The 26,501-nt window shown below is 41.3% G+C and overlaps 1 protein-coding gene across 1 annotated transcript in view; it reads left to right on the top strand.

Moving 5' to 3' along the window:
* Positions 1 to 949: 949 nt before the first annotated feature.
* Alb (albumin) overlaps positions 950 to 26,501 on the top strand; it is a 43,729-nt gene continuing 18,177 nt past the window's right edge. Inside the window, exon 1 of the mRNA XM_087582265.1 lies at positions 950 to 1,008. The gene's annotated coding sequence lies outside the window, so the exon portion shown is untranslated. The remainder of the gene's footprint in view (positions 1,009 to 26,501) is intronic.

The following is a 26,501-nucleotide window of genomic DNA, read 5'->3' as shown; positions in this document are numbered from 1 at the left end:
AAGATGATAGAACCACTTAGACACTCTGTAATGAAGACGGATGGGTATTAGCGTGTCTGTCTTTTTGCATTTCTTCTATAAAAATTAAAAATGTCCTTAAAGCATTGAACACGGTCATGACGAGCGTGTGGCTAGTGTCATGCCCATGTCTATTCATTTTGCCTCTTCCTTCCCCTTCCTGTCTTCAATAAGTTTGCTGGATCCTAGTACATCTGCTGCGGAAACCCACATAGTCCCATCCATGGTCTTCTGTCCCTGCCTTTAGGGGGTGATCTTTGCAGATCTACAGTCCTCACCACTCCTGCTGTCTAGATCCTTACCTTCATCTAGCTCAGGAACAGTGTAAATCAACCATTCCTCTTGTTTGCTGATGCATGGATGTTTCTCAGGCTTTCTGTGCCATACCATACCATGCCTATTTTTTCTTCCTACTCCCTTTCTGCTAACTCTTCTTCTTCTTCTTCTTCTTCTTCTTCTTCTTCTTCTTCTTCTTCTTCTTCTTCTTCTTCTTCTTCTTCTTCTTCTTCTTCTTCTTCTTCTTCCTCCTCCTCCTCCTCCTCCTCCTCTTCTTCTTCTCCTTCTCCTTCTTCTCCTCCTCCTCCCTCTTCCTCCTCTTCTTTCTCTTCCTCTTCCTCCTCCTCCTCCAACTCCCTTTTCTTCCTCCTGACTTTCCCTTCTTTCTCTCACCCCTCTGTCTGTCTGTCTCTGTCTGTCTGTCTCTGTCTCTGTTTCTCTCTGTCTCTCTCTCTGTCTCTCTCTGTCTCTCTCTTTCTCTCTCTGTCTCTCTGTCTCTCTGTCTCTCTCTCTCTCCTTCCTCCCCCTTCTTTACTTCCCCTTTGCTTCTTTCTTCTTTGTGTTTCTCCTTGCCCCAGTAAAAGCTTGGCTCTCTCGATCATTGAAGGCCACTTATTAAACACCAGTTCTGTAAAATGTTTTTGACATTTTGTTTTTCTATTTTGTTGGTTTTTCACTGATTTAGGGAAGGTCTCATTTGTCATCCAACATTAGGTGAACAATTCAGATTTTGAGGACTTATTTTTTTTGTCTATTTTCTTTTTAGAATTAAATACAGAGCCTAGTATATTATAAGAGTTTGAAATTTATTTGACAGGAAATGGTGTATTATTTCAGATTTAACTCTGACTGGTCTGAAACTTGCAGTGTAGACCATACTGTAGACTCTGGTCTTGGACTTCTTGCAATCTTTCTGACATTATACATTTTTGAGTGGAAGAAGGGTAACCAAGCAAAATGAGGCAAAAAGCAAGTATACCACCGAGCTTACTTTGTGTTGGCCAACTGCTCCCAGGCCTGAGGCCTCCCCTTAAGTGTGCTTAGTATACCTAGCGAGTATAAATATATATGGTAACAAATACATATGATATTCTACAAAGAAATGGGGGGTACTATGCAGAGTACTTGTCCTTTGATTATGTATTCTTAATATATTACTGTAACAAAACGAAAGAGAGAAAGAGAGAGTGAGGGAAAATGTTGAACGATTAAAATAATTAAAACTGAAGTGGCTGATTTAAAGAGGCAAAGAACTCCTGGGTCAGACGATAAAAACGATTGATTGTCAGCCGACATGCAGAGGCTCGGAACATTTAATCCTACCTGCATGGTCTTCATCTACGCTGTCCCCTAAAGGCTTAGAGAACTATGTGGAAAAGGATGGCAGGAAGATTGTAAGAGCCAGAGCGGGTGAAGGGGTCCTAGGAAACAACAGGGCTGATGTACAAATCCATTCAGAGACTGGCAGCTCACAGAAAACTCGCAGGGATTGAAGCCAGATGGGGTCCCAGCACTGAGAAGAGGGAGTGGAGTGGACACACCCCTAACCTATAAGCTAGCTCTACATAACTGATACTCATTGGGAAACAAAGAAAAGGAGAGAAAAGAAAAAGAAAAAGAAAATCAATTTTCTCCATGGCATCTCACTGGGTATATTAATCACACTTCAGGGCAGGCCCGATGCTAAGGGGGTAGTTGGCCAACATAAAGTAAACTCAATGGTATTTCTGTGGACTTTTTATCTTGTTTTTCCTCAAGCAAATTTTGTGTTCTTATTCTTCTGCTTATTTATCTTGATCTCTCTCTGTCTCTCTCTCTCTCTCTGTCTCTCTCTCTCTGTCTCTCTGTCTCTGTCTCTGTCTCTGTCTCTGTCTCTGTCTCTCTCTCTCTCTCTCTCTCTCTCTCTCTGTGTGTGTGTGTGTGTGTGTGTGTGTGTGTGTGTGTGTGTCTGCACCCAGATGTGTTTGTTTCTTGGTTTTGTTTTGCTATTTTATTTTAAGCAGATAGAGAGAAAACCATAAAGCTGTGTGGGTAGGAAATGAGATAGGAAACGATCTGGGAGGACTTGGGGTGGGGAAAATCATGATCAAAATATATAGTATGAGGATCTTTTTTTTTTTCAGTTAAAGAAAAAGATCGCCAGTGAGTAAGAAAATGAACAACAGATTCATGAAGAAGTTGGGCAACATGAGTCATGTCGTTTTATTGAGATCAACACGGGAGAAGCTAATCACATGTCATTGACCGTGTCCTTTCACAGGCATATAGAACTCAGCATACTCTTTCCTGCTCGGGCCGCCTTGTAATGGGGCTCCTCAGCATTGTCTGGCTTGTACTCAGCTGAGGGTTGTTGACGAAGACGTGAAGAGCTGTACCCACCGGCTTTGCGGGTCGAACAGACTTTTACCAGGAAGGGACTCAGCACAGATGAACTGGAAGGTCTCGTTCAGAGCCAAGCTCTAAGTTGATCCTCTGGTGCCTTGCAGGGAAATGGAGGCTTGAACACCTCATCTCTCACTATTGGGCTACTTGTGGGACTTCCCTGGTCAGCATTCTGCACTCCATCACCAGAACAGCTAGGAGGTTTGCAAACCTCCAGAATTCATGATACTCTGCTGAAAGGCTCTATTTTCCACCTTTTCCTTTCTTGATGTGACAAAACAATTTCCTTAAAGCTGTCATTGCTCTGTTAGGTTCTAGGGCCATTGAACATAGAAATTAGAAACTCAATGGGACAGATGAGAGTGAGGGTCTGTGATGGACTGGATAGCACATGTGCCATCCACTGAACGGCAGGTAGATTAACATTCCTCTTATTCTGTTACCTCCCTCTCCTCTTCCTCCTCCTTTCCCTCCTCCTCTTCCCTCTCCTCCCCCATGATTTCTCCTCTGGAACTCCATTTGCCTCTGCTTTCCGGGTGCTGGGATTAAGGTTTATGTCACTCTGCACAGCCCCAGATTAAAATTCTTTAAAAAGCATTCACATGGCTACATGTGCTATTGGGTGATTTGTTTCAATATTGACATTACAGGAAGGGGCCTTCTGAATTTCCTCCCCCCTTGTCTTACATCAGATAATTTGGCTTATATCCTATTTCTGGTGGGGTGCATCTGATCTTTAATGCCACATCTGTTCATGACTGAGTTAGATTAGGAAACTGAAATGTGACAATATCAATTCGCCGGAATTGTACCTATTACTGGCTACACCGGTTACTATTGTTTTACTGTAAGCCTCTTGTGAGAATTGTAGCATAGTCTGAAGCAGGACAATAGTTTAGAACAAAAAAGTAAATTGATGCATTTCGATGTTCAATAAAGGAGGAAGTCAATAACGCAGTTAGAATGTAATATGCCTGCTCATTTCCTCTGTGGTACGTCCAATATCTTTATCTCAGGATAGTAGTGATCACAGCCCAGTAAGGTTTTCATATTTTGAAGACCATCACCAGTGTTTATGGATAATTAGTTTAATTTATCCAACTTAGCGGTTTAAACTTTCTCTACTACAAAATAATGTCACCTTATCTTACAAAGTTGATTTTTGTTATGGCCTGGTGGCACATACCTTCAATTGGAGCACTCAGGAGGCAGAGGCAGATGGATCTCTGTGAGTTCAAGGCCAGCCTGGTCTACAAAGTGAATTCTAGGCCAAACAAGGAAGGCTGCACAGAGAAATCATGTCTCAATAAATAAATAAATAAAAATAAAACAACAAAAAAGAAGAAATTGATTTTTACTGCACAGGATGGTACGTGTCTTTAATCCTGGCATTAAGAAGGCAAAGGAAGGAAGATCCCTGAGTTTGAGGTCAACCTGGTCTACCTAGTGAGTTAGAGGCCAGCCCAGGCTTCCTGGCTGTGAAGACCTGTATCAATGAAACCCAGAAACCTGTAATATCTTTAAAAACAAACCTTTGGCATGTTAATACAGTGCAACAGAGAACAAAAGTACGGTACAAGAAAACTGTTTAGGAAAATATCTGCATTTCAATAAGGGTCTCATCAAACAAAGAAACGGGAAATGTGCGCTATTTAATTTCGTGTGTTAACACTGATTTTAAAAAGTTCTAACTCAGGATCATATAGGATCACTCTCACGAAGATTAAGACAGGAAGGTTGAGGTGTCTTTTGTGTGAAATGGAGTGACAGAGAAGGGTGGAGACAGCAGACCTTTGTGACCCGGTCTGGGTTCTTCCACTCAGTCCCCCACTTGTGAAATCCTCCATTTCAGAACACAACATCCACTAAACAGCAGGTGTGTATGTCCAAGGGTTTGTTTAACTTAAAGAGATAACAACATCTTACAAGTTTTCTAAACAAAAATGGCTGGTTCAAAGTTCTCTGACCAGTGGCATGTAAACTGAAGCAATCAGTCCAGGTCCGGTGGTGCTCTGTTAAAGTGTCACTATGCGTGGGCTTCAGGATTTGCTTAGGGCAGCAGCGATAACCTTGACTCTCTTTAACAAGAGCACCAATGTATGAGTCCCAGACCTACATCCCACGTTCTAATCAGCAATGTTTACTGGGGAAGTTTAGGCAATGAAATTCCACTTCAGGTTACTCCGGTTCGGAAAGCTGGATGCTCTGTCTTGTGTCTGCTTTTCTTGAGGCCCACGTTAAAATGTTCTCTTCTCAGAGCTTAATTTTAGTCTGAGTATTCGACTCAATGTAAAATAGCTTAGGACACTTGGTAGGGATTGTCTTATGAGCAGCAGGCGTAGGTTTATGACTTGATTGCTTAACATGAGCCTAGGCCTCCCCTCGGCTCATTTCTTAGTTGCTGGAATAGAGCGAGACCTTAATTTTATCGTGTAAATGAGATGTTTCATTATTAATTCATCGTCGAAGGATTACATCGAAGCACTTTTGGATATATGGGCCGTAGTTGGCAAACCTTCATGCTTGTCTAAGGATTGTCTAAGTGTTTTTTTTTAATTTTGTTACTTCACAATTCCATGGACATTGGTCATATTCTCTCCCAGTATCCTCTGCTGCTCCCTCTCTCCCTCCTGTTCTATTTTAAATGCACACCAGGTCAGTGTGAGGCCATGAAATCTAAACCATAAGCAAGCATGTTTTCATTCTGCTCCTGCCACTCAAGGATTTTTCTTACTTTGGAGATCTTTCTTCTTTTTGAGCTTTTCCTCATTGACTTCCAGTGCTGTTAAAAGAATTTTGTTCAGCAGGGTCATCTTGGGATATTGTCACATAACGTCATTATAATCCTTATAAGATCTTGAAATAAAAGTCTAGCTAATGCCTTTTTAACTCAATAATGAATATCATATTTTGAACAAAAATTAATGCCCATATTCAAACATGATTTCTTTTTTTCTTTGTGAACTTCAAGGGGAAACTTTAAACTGTAGAACATTGTCGTATCTAATTAAGCATCCCCCCCCACCACAGTGTTTGGGATGAAACTTAAAGCCTTCTGTAACTAGGTGGGTGCTCTACTCCTAAGTTATACATATCCCATCCTTAAACATACTTTTAACTAAAGATAACATTGAAGAGTAAAATTAGATAAAACCCAATGTGCATCAGAAAATTCAAGTGGTGATTTTCCACATAGAAGGATCATACACCATTTTGCTCTAAAATTTTAGGGTAACATGGTTGTCTATTAAATGCATTTATTTTGTTAACAAGAAGAGGGAAAGGGAGAATTTTTATTGTTTTTCTAAGATGAACTTTTAAAAAATTATATTAACTCAGCAAAGACTGCCACTCACTTAACAAACACTCATTAAACACCTAGTGTTTTATTCACCAGGGGAGTGCGAGAATCTATATGGAGGAAGTACTAACCCACAAAGACGGGGTGGCTCGCACATCCTTTGTGGGTACTCTATGACCCTCTGAGTAGTTCTTCATCATGGACTCCTTGGCTTATTAGAAAACTTGAGGTGCTCATCCAGTATCGCTTTAAACAATCTGTATCGGGCAGGTAAGTCCAATCTAGCTTAGTGTTGTTGACTGTGTGGGCTATCTTCATTGTTGTGCCACGCAGAATTCACTGCAAGGTTTACCGAGATGAGCTGGGATCCAATAGCTTTGACTTAGCCAAGCTACAAAAGGGGGTGAAAAACAACAACGACAAACAAACAAAACAAAAATAAAAAACAAAAAACCTAAGCAAAGCTCAAGCCTCTTGATTTGAACTTGCCACGATGAAATTGACCCCATGTTTACAATATTTTATATATTTATATATATATATGTATATTATAAAGAGAACTGTTACTTCTCAGGAAGATATTTATAAATATAGCCAGAAGTTTTCTTCTATAAAGTTCTCGTTATCTCTTAGGATTTTGTTGTCCCGGCTGTGCTTGAGTTCCTTATTCATTTTTTGGCAATTGTACTTTAAGTCACTGTCCTACTTAGTGAACTATTTGCAATGGCAGACAAAGATCTGTCTTAGAGACAAAGACAAGTAAAGAAAAAGTACTTGCAGGCAGCTCTAAAGATATTCTGCATATGCAAATTTTTAAGGGTTTGTGAGGCACATTGAGGATATTGGGGTGTGATTTGAAGTTACGCCCTGTTCTTTCATTCTCTCATCAAATATTTTCTGTGCCTTCCCTATCCAGAAGCCCACCACTTGGCAGCTGTGTTCAGCCTCCAATACCTCAGCTTTGATTTTTGAGCTTCCATTTTTTTTCATAGCTTAAACTACTAATGCATTACTGTAATAGAGTTAAATTGTGAGAGTTAAAAAGGTGTGGGGTTGGGGATTTAGCTCAGTGGTAGAGCACTTGCCTAGCAAGCACAAGGCCCTGGGCTCGGTCCCCAGCTCCGAAAAAAGAAAAAAGAAAAAAGAAGAAAAAAAAAAAGAAAGAAAAATGTGTATTGTGTATCATTTTATGTATATTAATCTTTAAGATGATATCTAATAAGATTGTTGTGGTTAGTCCAAGCCAATTAGATGTGACACAGTATTTTGACTTTGCCTTAGTTCCTGGGTATTTGAGGGGTCTACATTTGGCAGTGTCCACGATTGAACCTAAGGTCTTGTACATGCACAATGAAAGTTTTATTAATTAGCTACCTTCCTAGCCTTGGATCAATTTTTTTTCAAGAGATTTTTAGGTTCACAGTACAATTGGGCAAAGATTTAGCAGTTCCCATATTCCATCTGCTACCCCCTAAACTACCCTTTATACAGTACTGGGATTCAGTTTAGGGCTTTAGTGATATTCTCACCCTTTATATTTTTTATTCATTATAATTCCCCTGAAATGCCCCACAGACCTTCATTTAAACACAAAACTGTAACACACAGGGTCTTCCTAAGTTTCCCATGTTGGGTTTTTAACTCTGTAGCCCTGGCCGGCCTGAAACTCATGATCTTCTGGGCTTAGTTTCCCAAGTAGTTGGAATTACAGGCTGCACATCATGCCCAGCAGAGTTCATTTTCAGTGCTGTGCATTCTATATGCTTGGGCAGATTTATGACACGCGCCCATGATTGCGATGTGTGAAGTAGCTATGCTGGGCTGAGGACCTTCAGTTCTGCCTCTCTTTCTTTTTCCTCTCTCACCCTTGGTAAATGTTGATGTTTCTTGCCTCTGTAACATTTGCCCTTTCTTGAACATTCTGCTGGTGTAACCTTTTCATATTGGTTTCATAGGATGTAAATATGCATTTGCATTTACTCCATGTCTTTTCACAGAGTGACGACTCCTCCATTTCTAGTGCTCAATAATATATTCATCACACGCATATATCATAGTTTCTTTTCCCATCTACCTATTAAAAGACATCTTGGGGCTGGCATGATGGCTCCCACAGATAATCTCAGCACTCGAGAGGCAGAGCCAGGAAGATTGCCGTGAGTTTGAACCTCTGACTCTCCGTAGTAAGACTATAAATAAATAAAAGAATGGAACTTTAGCTGTGTGCAGGCTTGAGAATTAGGACTCAATGTTTTATTAGAACATTTGTGCAAGGCTTTTTGCATAAGCTAAGCTTCCACCTCTTTCAGATAACTAGCATGGGTGGAACATATAGGACATATGACCTAGTCTTTCAGCCCTGGGTTACCTGTAATGTGGGGCTCCCTTCCTGGTTGCTCAGTTACCATCGTTACATCTTTGATGAGGTGTCTGTTAAGATTTGCATCCATTATTTTATAAGGTTGGTATTTCCTTATTCTTAAATCTTAAGATTCAGCTATACAATTTTTGTTTGCTTATTTTCCTGAGAAGGTGTAGTCCTGGCTATCTAGGGACTTATGTAGATCAGGCTGGCCTCAAACTGAAGGAGATCTACTTGTCTCTGTCTCCAGGGTGCCTGAAACCTTGTTTGGCTATTGTGGATCTTTTGCCTCGTCACAGAAGCTTCAGAGTCAGCTTGCCAATTGTTGCAAGATGTCTTGGAAGCATATGCAGCATTGTTGGTCTGAGTCTACGAACCGTCTTGTAGGAAATTTCTTGGTAAATTCTTATATTGATACAGCTAAAATATATCCTTATACATGAGGCCCAGGAAGAATCATAGAAGGGGAGGGGGAAAGACTGTGAGAGCCGGAGGACCAGGATGCCTGTTGCTGTTGCTAATCAGTATTTTCTGAGGTGACATGAAATGTGCAGGTACAGCATCTCAAATACAGTTGCCCAAATGAGACCGACTTAATGACAACACCACTTGACCTGACAATATGGACGGGAGAAATTCTACAAGGTCCCACACCTCAATGAGGAGCTACAGGCAGCCAATGGTTCAATGGTTATTGAGAAGTAGAGAATCAAGTTCTTACAGGGGTGAAGTCTCACACAGGTTGTTCAATCCCTGGACACAATGAATACAGGCAATGCTAAACAGACTTAGTAGGTTGTACACACACACACACACACACACACACACACACACACACACAACACACTAATAATTAAAGAAGAAGAGTTCATGAATTTGGGAGGGGGCACAGAGGAGTGAGAGGGAGGGAGAGAAGGAGGGAGGGTTGTAGGTGACATAGATTAATTTCTCAAAAAGAAAAAATACAGACTATTTTTTGAGGTGGGGCCTTACTGTGTAGTCCTGGTTATCCTGGAACTCACTGTATAAACAAGACTGGTCTTGAACTCACAGAGATCTGCCTGCCTCTATCTCCCAAGAGACATGCCACCATACCCGGTGACAAAAAAAAAAAAAAATCCTTATTACAGATTTGTATCTACAAATATCTTTTTTGGAGGGGAAGCTAATGTAAATGATCTTGTCCTTTTAATTTTAAATTTTTTTTCTTTTCTTTTTTTCGGAGCTGGGGACCGAATCCAGGGCCTTGCGCTTGCTAGGCAAGCGCTCTACCACTGAGCTGAATCCCCAAGCCCTTAATTTTAAATTTTATTATCAACTATTTATATATAGGAAAGCAATGCATTCTTATATATTAACCTTATATCCTGAAACTGTTCTGTAGTTGCTTACAGTGTGAGAAGAGTTTTCTTTGATTCTTTCGCATTTCCTAAGAAAACCACCATACTATAATTTATTTTGCAATTCTCATGCCGTTTCCCTTTTTCTTATTGTATCAAGCTGGAATCCCAGTACAATAATGAAAGGAACACTAACAACCTAGTTTCTGAAAATGTTCTTTTTTTTTAAATATGTAAATTTCATTTCTATTCTGAACCTGTTGAAGTAGAGACATTTCCCCTTATTACATGCCTGCTATGTTTTCAGTACTTTTAAATGTATCAAAACAGAGTTACACCCTCAATTTATAGCTGAAGAAACTGGGCGCGAAGAAATGACCTTGTTCAATGACAAAAGCTCATCCGTGGGTCAGGAAGGCTCCCACCAAGCTCTCCAAGCCTTGACCACTTCTCTATCTGAATACAGAAGTGTGAGACTTAATCCTCCAGGTAGGCCATTGTCTTGTTTTAGTGAGCGACTTTTGACGCGATCATCACTGCAGCTTTCTGGAGCTGCAAGCTGTCACCCACATTATAGAACAACAGGAGTCATCATTGACCCTCTCCAGGTGCAATCTCCCAGCTGATACACAACTGCTGGACTCAGCAGGTCTCTTCCTCTCAAGTCCAGGTAGGTCCTCGGAAGGCATTTGTACGTGTGGACTTTCTGTAATTCATTTGCCCAGAGTATACTTTTCAACGGACAGAGTTCACTCTTTGTACCTGACTGTTTTGGGGTGGGGGTTATTTGCTGTCTGCTTGGACTTTGCAAATTTTCCGTGGTAAGGGATTACAGTGCAAATACCAGGTCAGTGGCCTTTGGGAGTAGATAAGCTACGGCTGAAAACGTCTGAATGAATCCGTTCTTTAATACATCCATTGATTTCTACTGGAAACTTCTAGTACAAGAAAGTCATTGGCAACTGTTAGAGATGACTCTAAAGTGTATAGCATCAAAATTTAAAAGTACTCTGAATGAACGGAAGTGCATATTGCTTGTGACTGGCACTCATGTCCTCCTGTCTAGCATTATAGAGGTGTGTGTGTGTGTGTGTGTGTGTGTGTGTGTGTGTGTGTGTGTGTGTGAGTCTGTGTCTGTGTCCCTCATCTTTACTTTTAATTTATAAAATCCTGGAAGGGGTTAACACCAGTATACATATTCTCATAAACGCTTAAAACTATTTCTATATAACATAAACTCGAGAACAGGCTTTTTGGACTAACTCTGTGCCCAAACCCAACAACTATATCTATTGATCTGATTCTTTGCACAGGACATTGACTTTTTTAGGATCAAGTTATCTAGGGCACAGTCACCAAGATAGATTTCATGTCACAAAAGAGACCAAGTGTCATCATGCGATTGGTTAGTGTGAAGCGACAAGCCAGTAATTGTCAACTAGGTTAATTTAGTGATAACACGCAGATTTATCTCCTCACAAGACCTACAGGAAAGATGGAGGCTCGTTAGCTTTCCTGTCAGGATTAGTTTGGCTTCTGCCGTTTGGCCAGGAGGTATTAATCAACTATACCTTAGTGAGTTCTCACGATGTTTCAGTACAGTTGCCTCCACTGAGTTCTGGATGTGATAGACAAATACTCTAACTAAGGCTGTGGGACCTCTGCTGTCCTCAAGGGTCACCTGAGAGAATGAGAGGGACCCTAATCTGTTTGGCATAGCAAGCTCAGGACACACGCATCCCATCTTCTGTGTCTGCCATCTGCAGTCCACCTTCTTCCGGTTCTCTAATCACCCCACGCTGGCCTCCTCTGGCCTCCTCTGGCCTCTCTTCCACCCCGAGTCCTCTAACTTGTGCTATTGAAGTTTCCATCATTAGCCTCAGCCTTTCAGTGTGTGGACATACTTCCCGAGTGATCACGCGGTCTCACTTAAGTCTATCTCTTAAAACATTAATTAATTTACCCGCAGAGAGGACATCTCTGAATCTTGGATTGTTATATTCTTATAACAAGGCCAAGCAAATATTAATTACCTCCCCTCAGTAGGGCATATATCCCGCCACCTACCCCACCCTGTCTGCCCTTCCCCCATACTTAGTTCTATGAGTCAATACCTAACCATCATAGAGTCCAGTTTTGCTCCTTATCTCTTACATCTAGTTTGTTAGTCACCGATGACAGCTCTACTCCCTAAGTATAGTCAGAATCTGACCACTAGTAACCTTTCCTCTTGCTGGCGCCCTAGCCTACTCTATTATTGTCTTCTGCCTAGCATGGGGCCACAGCCTGTTGACTTCCCAGCTTCCACATAGCTCACCATGGTCCTCCACCCCAGACAGTGACCTTCTTAAAACTCAGTCCTAGAGACACCAGGATAAGGTTAGGCCTTCTTGCTGCGGCCTCTATATTCCATCTTCTGCCTCTTTCTGGACCTCAGCTCCCTTGTTCTCCCACTGTATGCTCCACTCCATTATGGCTGCCCTGAATTCCTCTTAATCCTCTCCTGGAGTGTCCTCACTTCCTGTGTCTCTGAGGGACCTGCCTCGACTTTCTGTCAATCCTCTCCTAGAGTGTTGTCACTTATTGTTTCTCTTAGGAGCAACCCAACTGTTCCCACTCTCAGTCTCCTTCTTCCTGGTCATCATTCAGATCTCAGCTGAAGCATCCCTTTCTCAGACAAGCCCTGGAAACCAAAATAGCCATCCTTCACAGCTGTAGAAAGGCTGATTTCTACTGTCTTCATCTTAGTATCTGAAAGCCATGTACTCAAGCTCTGTCAGGTAAAGGAATAGGCAAGTTTTACTTCCTGTTGAATTTCTTGTACCTACAGAGAGACCGATACATACTAGCCCTTCAAAAAAATATTTGTTGAAACTTTGGCTAATTGGCTTTTGTAACTTATTTGTAAGAACAAAAAACATGAAGCCAATTATCTCTAATGATTTTTCTAGTGGAAAAAAACTCTGTTCCCTTCTCTTAACTGTGATTGGTCTGAATAATGGGAAACATGTCAGAATGGCACTTGGTTTCTCAGACCTCAGTAAAGCATGTCTCTGATCACTTAACATACATGTATAGAACTTCTTCTTGTCCTGTGCAGGTAACTGGTAGGACAGCATGGCCAGCCGGGTGCCACTTGGCTTTGTTACAGGTGTACAATTGATATTTCCTTGGAACGCTTTTGAAGGGAGATCCTGTGCTGGCCCTAGTCTGCTTTTTAAAATGGCGGTAATGATGCTGTTAGTTAAAATGTTCAAGTGTTTTGTCTGGGGAGACAGCATAATAGGTAGCAGTACTTACTGGGCAAGCATGAAAACCCAAGTTTAAATCCCAGCCTTGGAGGTGAGGTAGAAGCAGGGATCACTGGGACTTACAAGCTAGCCTAGAGCCAGTTTCAATGGGAGTCCCTGTCTCAAGGGAACAAAGCTAAGAATAATAGAGCAGGATATCTGATATCCTCCTGGGCTTCTGCAGTGCATACACATACCTACACACGCCTGTGTGGGTATGCCACACACAGAAACCACACATACACACTGCACATGTATATACAAGATTTCCCTTTTAGTTTTGAAATTCATCTCGTGTCAACATACTCTGATAATGTTTACACACACTCAGTGTGCATTATTAACTAGTTGAATTCCTGTAGGCCTTTTATGAGTACTGTCCCTAATAATCAGGAGACAGCCAAGGCAAGGTGATAAGAACCCTTTACTGGTTTCCAAGGAACAAGTAAGTGGTGGAGCTGGCATTGGAGGTGCGAAGTCCCCTCCCATGTCTGTCTGCAATAAATGACTAAGAGTCCTCAGGCAGAGTGGACCACCGAGACTGGAACTGTGCAGGATGTGGAGTGAGTACCACATCATCAGGTGAATGAATGAGGTGAGTGAAGACAGAATGAGAACAGCAGCTCTGTCGGGTGCCCCTGCTCCTGCTCCAGGAAGCCTGTCAATCACTGTTGGAAGGAAGCTCCTCCCCCACCCCAGCCGGGCTCGCCTGTTTGCTGTCCCAGGTTCCTCTGCTCCTGCTTCAGGCAGCACTTTGGTATCTGAGCAGCCATCCATCCTCAAACATTCCACACGTGTTTCCCTTAACTTGCTTGCTTTGAGAGGTTATCATCAACACAACCAGAGGGAAAACAAGCTCTTACCAAATCTCCTTACACAGCAAGTCTGTGCGGGCTAGACATCCGGGGTCAGAGTTTTGAAAGCATGTCCTTTCTGCATCTCTTAGCAACTTCAACGTGACAACTGAAGGGATATATAGTAAACATTTACAACAAAGTATCCTACAACCGTTCTTTTTAAAAACTAGGGGAAAAAAGGCATTTCATGTGCCTATATGTATGTATTTGTGTGGTATGTGTGCTAAGGTGGGCTGTCAGAGGACAATTTGACCTATCAGTTCTCCCCCTTCCATCACGTGATCCCAGGGATTGAACTGGTGTTGTCGGGCTTGGCACCAAGCATGCCAGGCAAGTGTTCTACCACTGATCTACATCCCTGAGCCCTAATTTCTTTTTTTTTTTTTTTTGGTTCTTTTTTTTTCGGAGCTGGGGACCGAACCCAGGGCCTTGCGCTTCCTAGGTAAGCGCTCTACCACTGAGCTAAATCCCCAGCCCCAAGCCCTAATTTCTAATTTGCTATGTTCCTTGGTTTTGGATTTGGACACGTTCCCTAATCTATACCATTCTATCTCAACATTGATTTTATAATACAAGATGATAGTGATGTTCTGGAATAATGTTTCCAGGGGGACAAATGCACCCATGTGCATAAGTATTGCTAAGAGCTGACACATTCTGGCATTTTACTAACTTTTGTTAAACACACCATGGTCCCTGGCATCTTTCCCCTCCATACACATCCAGTCCTCAGTGGGGTTACTGAGCATCCAGAGGAGCGTGAAGACTCTTGAGGTGTTCACATTTGCATTCTTTCAACTGCAAAACTAAAACAACAAATAGGGCAAAATACTTACAATACAATCAGCCATTTATATTGAAGAGCCGTGACTAAAAATGAAAACAGAGTAATAAATGTAATCATATAATTATGACAACATAGGGCTGGAGGAGAGAGGTAACGGCGCTTCAGAGATGGGAGGGTTTACATAGGCTAGGGGGAAGGTGGTCCTGTAAGCACAGCTCGTGGTCTGGAAATGAGCCTGGTGAAAATGGAGATGACCTCCAAGCATTTTATATATTGCTTACCTAGTATGGTATTTTATATTTTGTTGATTTGCAAACATATAACGGTTACAATATGGTAATTGATGGAATTTATATGAGAGAGAGAAATAAAGGATCATGCCTTGGAGATAATTTCTTCATTTCTCTTTTTGTCCATATGCTCATCAATTCAGAAGCATTTTGAACAGGCCTGAGGTGTTAGCTGTGTGCTTAGCCACCAGGGGTGCTGAAGTGATGACCAAAGTCAGAGGACTGCCTTCCGAGACTTCGTAGACTAGTGGACTCAGATTACAGACATTGTAATCTGTAAGATGTTGGCTTAAAGGCTAATGGCTAATGGGAACCCATCAAAGCATATATATATATATATATATATATATATATATATATATATATATATATATATATAATTTTAGGATTTCTCATAGTAGATAGGGACTAGAGGTATGGCCATTGCTTCTATGCAGAGGGGAATAATATAGAAACCAGTACAGGGCCAGTATCCTGTGGGTAAGGCTAAGTATAAGGTTGGGTCAAAACCATTTAACTAAGTAAAACTATTTGATGGATCAAAATATTTAGGTTAAGTTATTCCAAAGCTATGAAGATGGGTAACATGGCGAATTTTGGTATCATAAGCAAATAGATCATTTTGAAAGATGGGCCAGGAAGATTCTAAGAGCCAGAGGGAGTAGACGTTTGCATCAAAAAGGCATGGGTTGGGAAGGATCGTGAATTCCCACCCTGACTGGAAGAACTATGGACGATTGATAGTGTCTGAGGGAGGTAGACTTGACACACAGGTGCTGAAAGGCTAGCATGCTCCTGGAGAGGGTCACATGGGCATACAGGAAACACTAGGTGGACTCAGTGGGTGTTTAAGAGAAAGAGAGGGAGGGAGGGAAGAAAGGAAGATGTGACAGGAACAGAGTGGAGTGAGACGGAGAGAGATGAGAGAGAACAGAGAACACAGAAAGTTTAGGAGGAGACGTGGGAAAGGGAAATGTCAGGGAGAAAACGAGGAGGGTTAAAACACATTATAGATGTATGAATATCAAATAACAGATTTTAAAAAGTAAACTTAGAGAAAACTTAGATGAGTGTCTGGGGATGGTAAATAGCTGGTTTTGAATATACTGTCATTTCTGCCCTCCTGACAAGTGGGTCTCCTGAGAAGGGCTGGGTCTCCATTTTATTTTCAACAGTGACGATAGGAAGAAAAGGTTTTACAATGTGAGCTAATATACACAAGTAGAATAAAACTTTCACAGATGGCACAGACGTTCCTATTGGCTGTGGAATCGATTACTTTCTGTCCTTTTCGATGCTGGGGATTGATCTCAGGGCCCCGTGTGTACTCTATGACTGTACTCTGTCCTCAACGCTTTTTGGTTCATTCAATTCTAGTCTAATTCTTTTATGCAACTCAAGCCTACTTTCACAGCACATGGTTCACTTCATGATTGTGTGAAAGCTGTCCGAAAGGTAGGAATTACAATATTATTCTAGCATTATCATTATTCCCAGCAGTAAGAATCTTGCTGGAGAAGCAAAGTCAAGGTGGATAGAGATTTTACAGTTATGATTAAGAAATACTCTTGAGTTGAGGACACCCAACTGAATCCCAAATCTTTAAGTTAGAAGCAGATCATCCTCCAATACAAGAGTAAGCTAGATAGACGTATGTATCTTAGCGGATGGAGAACAAAGGCCATTAGAATTATCTACTCTTGACACATGTCCACTGTGATTTAAAATGTGTAAACACATAAAGATATGACTTAGTGAGTTCTCCTATTTGATGAAGGACTGTCAGCAGACCCTTTCCTGTAGGCACACATCGCACGTGAGTTTCCCACAATTACGGTTTTAAGTAATACCGAGCATGAGCCAAAGATCCGTCTTTGCGTTGGTGTAGAGTACTATACCTGTCGCTTTAAGTTTACTGATGGACGGGTTGGGGATTTAGCTCAGTGGTAGAGCGCTTGCCTAGCAATCGCAAGGCCCTGGGTTCGGTCCCCAGCTCCGGAAAAAAAAATATTGGGACTGCTCGTGAAGTTTACTGATGGACGAGCTACTCCGTGTATCTCTCTGGTGAGGGGCCACGAGCATATTTCTCTACCATAAATGGTTTTATTTGCAGGGTAGCCAAGACCATTGGGGAGATAGTCTTATCTGAACTTCTGGAGGATCCCCTTTCTTTATTAACCTAAGCAGAATTCCAAAGACTATGTATGCAAAAATATATTTCTTTGAGACTTATATTTGGGTGGATAGGCAAAGAAGGCACATTGTAGGCACCAGCATTTGGGTGGTGAATAGGTTAGGTCACTGACCTATTCAGAGAGACCGCAGCATGTCTAATGGCCAAAGTGTTTTTAGCCTCTTCAGTTGGTTAAGGTTACAGTAAGACAGCTCTGCTAACCTGTTTATCTCTACCCTATCCCTTTAACCATGTGAGTACTCTGTGTGTGTGTGTGTGTGTGTGTGTGTGTGTGTGTGTGTGTATGAACATATGCTGTGAGATTGCTCATGGCCGCTTGCCACACGAGCAGCTCTGTCTTCATTGGTCAAGTTAAAGAGGCAATCAATGAGTGCTCTGAATGGCTCCATGACCCTAGACATGTCTAAGACTGGGTTTGGGATACAGTGAGCTCAAGACTTTGTGCTTTCAGGGAACCCCTTATAGGCAAGGTGTAGGACACAAATTATAAATTTCAATTGCACAGAAACATTAATGTAACAACCTTAGTGATTAAAAAAAAAGGGGGGGGCAAGACATAACAAGCAATTTTTGAACAGCCAACGAGAGACTCCAAAGTTTACCGGCCAAAGTTCATGCCTTAGCCACTGTTTACACGGGACAGCTAACCTTCTGTCCTAGTGGACAGGACCTGTGTGGTGACATTTGGAGACCGATGGAACCACTGCTTCAGGCACGTTCCATCGTGAGTCAGAGTTCACTCATCATGTAGTCAGAGGCAGAGTAACTGCCCTTCTAAATATCTATATTTTAGAGAAGGTTAGGTATGGTTTGCTGTCATCGGGCCACTACATTTGCCAGAAAGTGAAGAAGTGGAAATTGATATGGTTATTATATAAGAACAAAGGCACTTGGGAATTAGAGGGTGCTTCATGGTGGAGGAATGGAACATATCCTGGTGGGGAATCCAAGACAACTGTTTGATGGCATAGATGACAGAGGGGAATCTGGGGCTTATGATGAGTCTAGTGAGGGGATAGTGAGAGAAGGGAGTGGCTTGGCGCAGCGTTCCTTATTCTTTACGTATTCTCTTCCTGTTGTTGCTTATGATAACACGGTCTTGATTTTCACCTGTTCTTGAACGTTTAATCTTTCTTAAGATTTCTTTGTGACTTTCTTCTTCATGGATACTTTTGCTTTTTTCCCCAGGCTAATTTGATTTTCATTTTGGAAAAATAGTCTTACTATATAGCCTAGGTTGGCTTAGAACTTGTGACCCTTTTCTTCAGACCCCTGGACACTGTAGTTACAGATGTGTGTTACCACACTTGGCAGTTTCTACCTTCTTCATGATGCATAGTGTTCCTAGGTTAGGCCTTGCCTGGACCTCTCTTTATTTAATATATATAATCATCTAAAAGATATCTGATTTTAGAAGTCTCAAATGCACCTGAAATCGAGCATGTGCAGATCCCACCACCCCCCTTGCTACATCACTCTGCCCTCTGGCCAATACTTTGCAACCACTGAGTAGGATATACTGATGTAAGAAACCCTTTCAGGGCCCAGGATTGTTTCAAGGCTGTTTGGATAATGAATTCCATAGTCAGGGTCCCTGAGTCGTGCTCTGGCAGAGGAAGAAGACAGACGGTGTGGGCACATGTAATTGGTTTTATTTACGTGAGGGGAACAATATTGCTGAAGGAGGAAGGAGATTTTCTAGTGTATTATAGAGAAAGGGGTTTTCTTCTTAGGCCAAAGGCCAATACTATTCATGGCCTCTCTCTCTCTCTCTCTCTCTCTCTCTCATCTCCACAGATATCCATTTCCAAACCGTTGATAGAATTCAAGGTCTTGTCTTCTGTTGCTGGGGTCATTGCATGAACTCTCCGACTAGTTTTTCTACATTCATTCCTCTTGTCTTTTCTAACCTCTCCCCCACATTAGAGCTGGGGTAATCCTTCTGAGCATAATCAGACTATACCATTGAACTAATTCAATAGCTTTTGAACACTGTCTTAAATCTTTAGCTAACACGAGTCACAAAGCCATCTTCAATACTCCCACTTCATCTTGTACCAGGGTTCTCTATAACCCTTGGCTGATCTTTCTTAGCTTTATAATGTTTTTGCTTTAATTCTTGTTCTTCCTTAAGCATGGCCTCATAATACTTATTTTATCTTAAAGTCCTTTTCCCCTCCACTATTCATGCTCACCCAAAGCCTTTCAGCTTGTAGTCTTACCCACAGTATCACCTCTTAAGCTCTCAGGCCAATGGTATTTCTAAGTAATGGTTAAATCAGGAATATTATTTTATCCTCAACTACCTGTATGAACTAGGATATCAGTCATCTTAGATGAACCACTCCTCCAGATGACCTGTTGCTTTCTTCAGGGGTAGCATTCTTTGAAGGAGCTTGCGCTACTAAAATAACCCTATCCCCACACTTAGAAACCAAACACTTGGAAATTCTGCCTTTTCTTTTCTGCTGGCTAGCTTACTTTTCATGCCTTTCTTAATGTCCCTGCATGAAGTTCCACTTTTTTTCTAAGGTGGGGCTTACGTCTTTGACTTGATCTTTTGTGAAACTTTTGGAAATTACCCGTCTTCCCCAGCGTCTGCTTCCCTCTGCTTTCTGCCTGCTCAGCGCAGTTTTCCACCTGACCCCGCCCCCTACCGCCATTGCTCCGCAAGCACAAATTCGTCCAGGGAAAGCAGATCCTAAATTTTATAGTCGTTCGAGTCACGTGGGTAGCTAAAGGGGTAGGTGGCAACCCACACGTCTCTAGGCACTACGAGCTTGCTCTTTTGGTTTAGGACCTCCCCTCTACCATCCGAGCTACATAGCACATTCTGCGTGCCTAACACCGAGCAACGTTCCACCTTAATTATTTTCATTTTCTTGGATCCTCACAGTCCGGAAAACAACCCGTGTTACAGCAGCCACTCAGTATCCGTTGAGCATGAGGTGACACTACTTAACATAGGAACGAGACGTTACTTTGTGCCTCCTGCTCTGTCAGCAGGATACTGTGCTTGCTGATAGCGGGGAATGTTTGTTCTTAAATACATCGTCCCTGATGAGTTTACCTTGGCCGGTTTTCCTTGTTCCTGCAGAGAGAAGTTTGGACTGATCAATACAGCCATCTGCCTCTAAAGCAATGGGAAAAGGCTAACTTTCATACTTTTAGTATGCGGCTGTAGAAAGAGTATAGATACGAAGATTAAAACTATTGAAACGGCAAGCGTACACATTTTGGCTGTTTATTTAGAGTCTTGGTGTTAAGACTGGAGCTGTCACAGCCACGAATCAGGCATGTCTGGGAATGAATACACCAGGGTCAGAAGTTATCGACATTAGTTTTTCATTCTATTTGGATACACACTTTTGTCACAGTTGTTACTCACTGAAATTTTTTTTGAAAAAAAAAAACTTCAAATTCATATATATTAATTTAATAAAGGTGTTTCAATCTATCTCAATATCATAAAAAGTCAATTTGAACAATTCAGTTCTTATATACCCAATAGTATTTGACAATCATCTTTAAACATTTGTATTATACAGCTTACTATAATTATGCTATAAATGAATCTATCTGTAATACTCTAAAAAAAAAAGACCACAGGCAATCATTTATTTGATTTGTGTAAAATTCACAAGTGATTCGGGATCAGAAACCCCATTTCTCATTGTAATCCCATTCATAGATTGTTTTTTGCAAAACTCATTGGAACTTTAGGACTTAAATATTTTAAGTTTTAGCTGAGTGATAGGTTAGAAAATGTTAGGAAAGTACTGGAACCAGGAGATTACAAAACAATACATTTTAAAGTTTCAGAAGTGATCATAATCACATATTACCCTTTAATGGAAATATCCTCAAGTAGAGCTGTACAAATTTCAACATAAGATTATTTTAGCTATACAATGAAGCTTTTGTCTATATTTTTGAGATACAGTTTTTCTGTGTAGCTTTGTCCTGGACCTTGCTGGGTAAACCATGTTGGTCTTGAACTCAGAGATCTGCCTGCCTCTGCTTTTCAAGTGCTAGGGTTAAAGGCATGTGCCACCACTGCCTGGCTACAATCTATGTTTTGTAAGAGAACATAAAACTTCGGCTTTGTGGCTTTAATCTTTCAGAAAATAATTTTGGATTGTGTTTGGAGAATATGCAGAAGGTGAGCAGATGTGCAGAAGTGTATTTACTTAGGGATGAATTCTATCTGCACAATAATTATAAGCAGAATCACTGTCATTTCCACGTCATGTGCTCTACTCATTGATCTATGACAAAGAGGTGAGCATTCAGGCATTCTCTGTAGTTTCCTTTAATTGGATAAACATTAATTATGGAAAAGCGTCTCATTAATACGGTTTGGACAACCTTAGCCGTCTTTTAATTTCTTAAGAAATATTAAGCTGATTCGGATAATGAAGAATGCCTGGGAAGCAGCAATACAGTTTGGCTTGAACTAGTTCTCCAACTTGGAATCCTTCATGTTATCCTCTCCTGCCTTTGAGGACACCTTCTCACTCCATCAGACTGTCACACGTCCCATGGGAAGCACGTAATCATAGCAGTTCAAGGAGGAAGGACCTCAGGGATAATTTTATCCCACTTGATTTGCACGGCCCGGAGACAATAACAGACCTGCAGGTCCAGGGCTGTAGCAAGAAACTGAAACTTAGCTGAATTAAGCTGCAGTCAGTAACTAAGACACCGGAAAGATAATAGACAATTTGAGTGGCACAGGCAAGAATTCCAGGGGCTCGATCTAGCAAGAAGGAAGGACAGAAAAGTGCATATTTTTTTTGTCACTGGGACTATGGTAAAAGAGGTTGAACAGATCAAACAAACCAAAAACAGCAATTTCCTGTGCATCTAATATATACTCAAGAGTGCTTTAATGAAAAGAAATGTAGTTTAAATGGGCATAAACCTGTTATGTAAAATGTTTTCAAAATGCATTCTCTTTCTGTTTTTCTCTTCCCCCATTCCTCCTCGTTTTTAAGTCATTGTTTGTTTATAGCAGGGTCTCATGTAGCCCAGGCTGGCTGAGTGTCAGGATTATAGGCCCGTGTCACCACATCCAGCATTTCAAAACATGGCTCCACGGGTACAGAATATTTGTAGTAGAGAAGATAATATCTACCAACAAAAGTACTTGTGGTGAGTTGGATAGCAAAGCAAAAGGGGGTTCAGGAGCGTGTTAGCCTAGGCTGCCTGTACCCAGCATGGCCATCCTTGGACAACTGCTCAGTCTGACTAGCACTGTACTCCACTATACACGCAGTGCTTTGATTGATAGCTTCAAAATGTAGCCCCTGCCTACCTGGACATTTTTCTTTTTCTTTAAATAAAAATTTTCCTGTAACATTAGTAAGTCAAAATGACCCAAATAAGTGGGTAATGATGTCCATTAAAGTCATGGAGTGCTTTGCTTGGTAGAAACCCTCATACGTTGTGGGTAGACACGCAGCCTTTGACCATTCTCAATTACGCAACCATGCCAGGGCACAGTCATCGAGGACAGCAGGTTATTCTCTAAACTAGAACTCCACAGTGGGTACTCTTTGGCAATTTCATTTCATTTTATTTTTTCTGGCCAAAAATTAAATATTCTGTGTCATCATTGAACTAAGCGTTTTCTTCACTTTAACGATTCCTATGACATCAAAATGAGAAGAACTCAGCCTTCCTGATTTACTACGGCAGTTCCTGGTTCTCTCACGGCTGCTGTCCCCCTCACCAAGACTTTTCTCTGCTCACATTTTCTAATCTTAGTAGAAATCATAAAAAAAAGGGTAGAAGTGTAACCACAGAGGAACAATGAGGGGAGGAGAACCCAAGGAGGGAGGGAGCCACGGCAGATAGAATGCAGACAAGGTGCTGGCAAGCCCCTGACACTTGCCAGCCAGCCAAAATTTCACCTCCAAGACTCTGTTTTCAGCAGGAGAAAGGAGGCATGTGAGAGGGTACTAGGTGGTAAAAACTACACATACACACACATACGTGTATACATATATACAATACAGACATATACACACATATATACACACATACATAGACATATACATACACATACATGCATGCATACATACAATTACACACACATACACACATAGAAACATGAATATACACACATACACACATACACACATACACATATACACATACACACATACATGCACACATACCCACATACACCTACATACACACATATACACACTTATACACATTCCACATGTATACACATACACACATATACACATATGCAGATGTACAGACATAAACACACATACACACTCATACACACACATATACACACATACATATGCCCATACCTACACACACACACACACACACACACACACACACATACACACATACACACATACATACACACATACCCACATACACATACATACACACATATACACACTTATACACATTCCACATGTATACACATACACACATATACACATATGCAGATGTACAGACATAAACTCACATACACACTCATACACACACATATACACACATACACATGCCCATACCTACACACACACACACACACACACACACACACACATATGTTTAAGAGTAATATATAAAGTTATTTAAATCTAAGCATTTATCCTATTATATAATTCTGTTCTGTTATATCTGTTTAACAGTCATATGCAGAAAATTAAAGAGACCGAAATATAGCAGCAAAGTTTTGGCTTTATGGGTACAGACAAACATAAAATCAAGAAAGGTGATGTTCTTCATGTTGTGCACATTGATATATAAATAGCTTTACATCACTCCAGCACAACCTTTCATATTACTTGGTACCTACCATATACGCACACTCTGGGCAAGTCTCAAAGTTCTGGATAAAAAAATAAGGCATTCACTAGTATAATTATTACGTAGCTCAGTCAAAGAAATCTAGCATAATCTGTGCATAATAATGCATTGTGGTTAGTCAAGCAAAAACGGGGTGAAAGTTTATTTCACAGAGCATCAAGTACAGCACAGTAACGACATACAAATGCTCAGAGAATTTCATACCAAAAAATACAACCCCAAACACTGACTTCAACATTTGTTTTTTCTTAATTATCAAACGCAGCTTCAAAATGTGACGGACACTCTTCTAACAATATCAGGAAAACACGCTGAATTAGGAGGGAAAGCACAAAGCATTTCTACTAAAGCAAGAAGCAAGACAGCGGTGTCCCCTGACTCACTCCTATTCAGCACAGTGCTTGAAATTCAGCCAAAGCAATAAAACAAAAAAAAGGGGGGGGGGACGTGGAGGATATGGATATGAAAAGACACTAAACTCTCCCTGTGTGCGGATATGACCCTAGATACAGAAGACCCTGAAGACTACGACACTTTCAGGAAGGTGCCAGACAGATGATTGATCAACCATCACCAGTAGTCTGCCTGTGTGCAAATAACATGCAAATAAAACCAGAAGAACCCCATTCTCAGTTGCCTTAAAAAATTACCTTGGAATAAATCTAACCAAGGAAATGAGATACTCTTACAATGAAAAGTTCAAAACACTGAAAAAACAAAAAAAGAGACTAGAAGAAGAAAACCCTCTACACTTATGGATTGGAAGAATTAATATTGTGAAACTGTCTACACTACCAGAAGCAACCACGTAATCCTCATCAGAACTCCAGCATCACTCTGCGCAGAAACACAGACAATCTTAAAACCCATTTGGAAGCACAAAGACTCTTGGGAGTAAAGTTCATATTGGATAAACTGAATAATGCTGTAAGTATTTTTTGCAGATGATTTAAAGTTATTCAAAACCATAGTAAAATTAAACAAATAACCCCCTTCCCAAACTCCCAGCATAGTACCAGAATAAAATCAGAAACATAGATCCATGCAACAGAATTAAAGACCTAGTTGTAAACCTTTACAGCTACAGCCACCTGGTTTGTGTGTGTGTGTGTGTGTGTGTGTGTGTGTGTGTGTGTGTTGGAGAAATGTCTGCAACAAATGCTGCTGGGAAAATTAATATTAACTTGCAAAAGAATGAACTAGATTCCTTTCTCTAAAAGAACCAACTACGCATGGATCAGAGCTCTTGCTATAAAACCTGAATGGCAGTCATTAAGAAAACAACAGCACACTCTGTGTGGATGTGGTCATCAGGGAGCCCTCGTGCACAGCCAGAGGGAACGTGAAGTGGGTCTGTGCTCCAAGACACTGAGTACAGAGATCCCAAATCAATACCCCAGAGATACGTGCACATCCCTGTGTTCTGCAGCACTGTTGACATTAGCTGAGTGTCCAGACTGGCCTCAGTGTCTGTCAGCAGAGAAAATGGAGAAGGAAAACGAGGGACAGTCACCCAGTAGATTCTTTTCAGCTCTAAAGGACAAAACTATGTCCTTGTTAAGATCTTGGCTACGACTGGAAGCAACCCTATTAAGTAAATTAAGTCAGCCTAACAACGACAGATATCCTGTGTTTTCTCTCACTTGTGCTTCCGAGATTTGGGGCAGATATATAAAATCATGCATGTATATATGACCCGGAAGCAGAAGTAAAGGGGTCTCGAGGAATAAAGGAGTCCATTTTCTATACCCCCGTGTCCTCTATCAGGCTTCTCAGAGAGAAGGTCCTGACTCACTTTTTAGAGTTTCCATACATAGGTGATGTGTATTGTTCTTATCTCCAAAAGATGCTGGGCTCTCTACCCCCACAGTATCCCAGAGAGAAGAGCCCGGGTCTTCATTTAACTGATTGAATCTAACCACAGAAAGCATGTTACTAAATTCATCCCATATTTAAAAAAAAATCTTTGTCTGCTTTTGACTGGCCTTAAGGGGGCGATAGAGTTTGGTGTTACATTATTCAATACGTACAGATTTTTTTTTTCCTTTGATCGCTCTAGTTCTGACAGGCCCACGGCCCATTCTAGGCATCCCCTTTACAAACATGCTTCTAACTGTTTCAGTCCCTCTCCAAAAGGTGAAACCATGTCGTCAACGATAAACCACCTGCTCAAGTCACCTCCTTCATGCTAGTACTGTTCGGTCTCCTTGTCTACACAGTAGGTCACGATCTTAAGACGATTTCTGCTCTATGTGGTATCAATATAGCATTGTTAAAATGGATCTGTCGCCGTAAGGCACGGTCTGAAGGACACCATCTCCAGAGTCCCAACACTTAAGGAAGGGGCTAGAGTCATAGCCCAGTGGTTGAGCCCTTGCTTGGCCTGGCATGAGGCTCTGGGTTCAATACCCGGAACTTCACAGAGACGAGGGATCTCCACAGTTGATGCTTGCATTTGGGCGGTTTGGAAATTTTCTTTGAGGCACCAGGTGTTTAGGAATAACCTGTTACGAGGATCAATGTTCCAGCCCAGACCCATCGATTGTGAACTCAGACCTTTCCAC

Source organism: Rattus norvegicus, chromosome 14, assembly GCF_021556685.1.
Source record: "Rattus norvegicus strain SHRSP/BbbUtx chromosome 14, alternate assembly SHRSP_T2T, whole genome shotgun sequence".
Taxonomy (NCBI): domain Eukaryota; kingdom Metazoa; phylum Chordata; class Mammalia; order Rodentia; family Muridae; genus Rattus; species Rattus norvegicus.
This window is presented reverse-complemented; position numbering and strand designations above follow the sequence as displayed.